We start from the raw sequence: 3,793 nt of genomic DNA on the forward strand, positions 1-3,793 counted from the left end.
ATCTCCAGAGGTCCCTTCCAACCTTACCCATTCTGTGATTCTGTAACTATGTCCACTTACAACCAACATTTTTCTCAGTGTATTGCTAAATCTGCAGTCTGCTTACTGACTGAGATCACTACTCAAGCACCAATAGCCCCCACCATTGCRCAGGAAGGGCAAAGCTACCTTAAAATCAGGGGACATTTGCGGCTGGGAAAGGCCTCTCGCCGTCCCCCGGTCCGACCACCCTCTCACAGCAGGGATATCGGGAAGGTAGCCCTTTCCCAGCGAGCAGTTCAGTCTCCCAAAGCTTGAAGCAGCGTCTGAGGCCCCAGGCACCCCGAACGAGCCCCGCAGCTGCCACGCTGCGGATGCAGAGCGCCAGCGGTGCTTTGCAGCCCAGCCGTCACCGCTTCAGACGGTGCAAACCTCATGCGGTGACAGCCTCAGTTACCACTTGGAAGCTGCCGGACAGTGGCAGGACAGCGGTCAGCCCGGTCTCCTTGCAAGAAAGACCGGCCACAAAAGGAAGAAATATCTCGCTGAGCCCTGCGACCAGCGGGCAGGCAGGGTAACTCCAGAGGGGAAGTAATGCAGACAGYGGCATTTTCCACCAAACCAGCCCATGCTCAGGACACGGGTGAGGGCGCAACGATGACGCGACAACGCTGCCACGTTCAGAGCCTTYAAAGGGCGTTTGGGGGATTTGGACTCCTGTTGCAGCACCCCACCCCCAGGAATACCCCAAACTCAGCCCGTACTCATCCCAACAGGGCTCCTACCAGCTGCCTCGGCCTCGCCCCGCTGGCGCCTCGGAGAGGGTGGGATGCACAGCGTCGCCTTCCTGGGAGCCTCGCAGGGCAGGAAGGGCTCAGGGAGCAGCTCGAGGGAAGGGAACAGGCCATGGATGGGCGCCAGTCTGGCGAGGTGCGCATACACGGAGCRCGCAGCTGTCCTGCTCTCCCCGCGCAGTTTACACATTGGCCCGGGTGTCACCTGGGGCGCAGGCAGGCCAGCAGTTCACGTTCACCCAGAACCRACAAAAATATCATCTCTTATCTCACTGTTTAAACACATCATACGATCCAGTCAAAGCTAATGGAGAGAGAGAGAGAGAGAAAAGTAAATACTTGCCAAATGAGGTCCTCTCCTTGGGGACTCTGTCTTCATACTGTGTCCCTGATCCATGAGGGATTTCACCCGACTCCAGGAGTGCCCAGGTTGGGCACTAAGATTTCTTACAGGGAAAGCAACTTGGAGCAACAGAGAGGAAAYGCTCGCTGCACTTGGTAGGATACAGAGGATTTCCTCACCGGAAACAAGTCCACGGCAAAGACGCATCCCAAAGAACATTCCAACACGCTTCCACAAGGCTAAGGGAATTTGAATTTTCAACACAGGGAGAACATYTGAGCTCCTGGGGGCATTAAGTTATGTTGCATGGGCAGGTCACTTTAATACAAACAGCGGATGGTAGGTGCTAAGCCATCTTCTATCCYGTTTCCATCCTCCCCACAAGCAACCACCGACAGTATCACTTGCTACAGTTAATGTGCCAGTAGCATCCCTGACCTCTGTGTAACAACGAAGATATTTCCAAAGCCCCCTGCACTACAGAAGAGCAGTAGTTCTCCAGTATTGCTTGACATTTTGTCCAGCCGATCCTTTGAGACACTCACTTTTACAAACAGTCCACACACGGACAAACACACACAGAAGCAGTTGCAGTTGCTCCCCCAAAATACTTAGCAAAATGACTGTTAACATAGGTTCTAGCATTCAAAATAAGAGCAGCTGTGGCACAGCTTACTACTGGTCAAGCCTATAGCATCCTATCAGATGACACATTGCTATTCAAAAGCGACTGTTAGGTCCAATATTAAAACCAAAAAAAAAAAAAAAAAGAACAGAACACGTGTGTGTTAGTGCCATTTCCTCAGCTACTAGTCCCTATGCTGCAGCTTCAGTAAACCAAGCAGAATTTTTCCAGTAGAACTGCGTAGTACTGGGGGAAAAATGCCTTTGGGATGCTCTGGTATCAGGATACAATGGCAGAAGCAGCAGGGGAATGAATGAATTAACATTAGAATACTTAAATAAGCACAAACCTAAATGGGTTGATTCCAGAAACAGGAGTAGGTCAGATAGAAGAATATTACAATGCTGTTTAAAAGGGGAAGGAAGGAGAGGAAGGAAAAAGGAAACAGACAGACAGCACTACTATATACGGGAAAAAAAAATGTATTGACATTTTGTCCAGCTGATCCTTTGAGACACTCACTTTTACAAACAGTCCACACACGGACAAACACTGTGCTCTCTAGTCATGTTTGCAGATAGCACAGGCACAGCTACAGCACATAGAGCGTCAACACAGTGCTGTAAAATAGAGCTCAGCTGAAGCAGAGTTTAAATTACTTAAAAATAAATATATATATATACACAAATATATATAAAAGATATATATATATCTCTTATGTCTTTTCTACATCGAACTCCAGAAACCTTCAGGCTTTGCTTGAAGGCACAATTTGACCTGGAAAAGTAGTAAAGAATTGGGGCTAACATACACCTTTAACAATCCAGATTTCTTCCTAGCCTTCCACTAATAACTCTCAATTAATACTTGTCTCCCAGGTTCAGCTGTGCAGCCCCACTATCCCTCACAGGTTGGCACACCTAGACGTTCCTCAAGGAGTGACAGCAGCTTCTGAGCCCTCTGTGATCAGCTGCCACAGTGCTGGACTTGCCACAGATGCATTGGCATATTGCTTTGGTCATGAGTAAGTTTGACGTTTGGAGCCTCTTTGCCTTCTTGCAATCCTGATGGAAGACTAGATACCAACCTTGAAATTTTGTTATTAGTTAGGAGTTTTTTTGTTTGTATTCAGCTGGGTTTTGAACACGACAGAGCAGGTGCATTTAAGTATCTGACAAATTGGCAGGCATTAAACTGCAGATCTCTAGCAAATTCAAAAGATGACAAAGGAACTGTACTTCAGTCTACTCAGTAATAATTTAACTATTTGTTTGGGAATTGCGTCCATATGCCCCAGACAACTACAAGTTGAGTGGATGAGAGAAAGGCAACGACCAAACATAAAAACAACCAACCCTTCAGTTCTAGGAATTGATCCTAGAACTCACAGGAAGATGCAGAAGTCRCCCCACAAAAAAATCTTGCAGAACTGGAAAAACATGAGCTGCCTTTTTCTTTCTTGTTTCCGATTAACTGACAGTTCCTCACTGTGGTTATGATGTCTCTGTGTGAGATCCTGGCTCATTGCACATGTTCGCTTTGTAGCTGGGAGGGTTGGGAAGTGCTAGGAGTAGTATTAGCCCACCTTCTTCACTGCAGCAATGACAGGAACCACACACTTCATTAGTATGTCTTCATGTGCTTTCCTACTGCACAAAAGGCAGTTTCTCTTCCCTTCCTACAGCATTAGCCTGCTTCACATCAGAAAATGCCAGTCCTCACTTCCCTTCAGATAGAGGCAATGTCACACACAGCTGCTGAAATCAAAGCTGTAGCCTCATCTGGACACAACTACAGAGTTGGTAGGGAGAAGGAATGCAGGTATTAAAGAGGGATCTGCAAAAAAAGGCAAACTAAAGTCCAACCATAGCTTCCTTCCCTCCCCACAAACTTTGCAGACCACATTAAAAATAATTACAAATGAAAGGTTTTCTGTTCATTTTCTTTCTCCTGCAACTTAGAACTAAAGCAGCAAAACACATGACACTGCCTGTTAACACATGAAAGCTCCCAAAAGGAGCAGAATTGACATTAATGAAGTCTCCACATGAA

Source organism: Rhea americana, unplaced genomic scaffold (assembly GCF_003343005.1).
Source record: "Rhea americana isolate MKP2758 unplaced genomic scaffold, rheAme1 scaffold_52, whole genome shotgun sequence".
NCBI lineage: Eukaryota > Metazoa > Chordata > Aves > Rheiformes > Rheidae > Rhea > Rhea americana.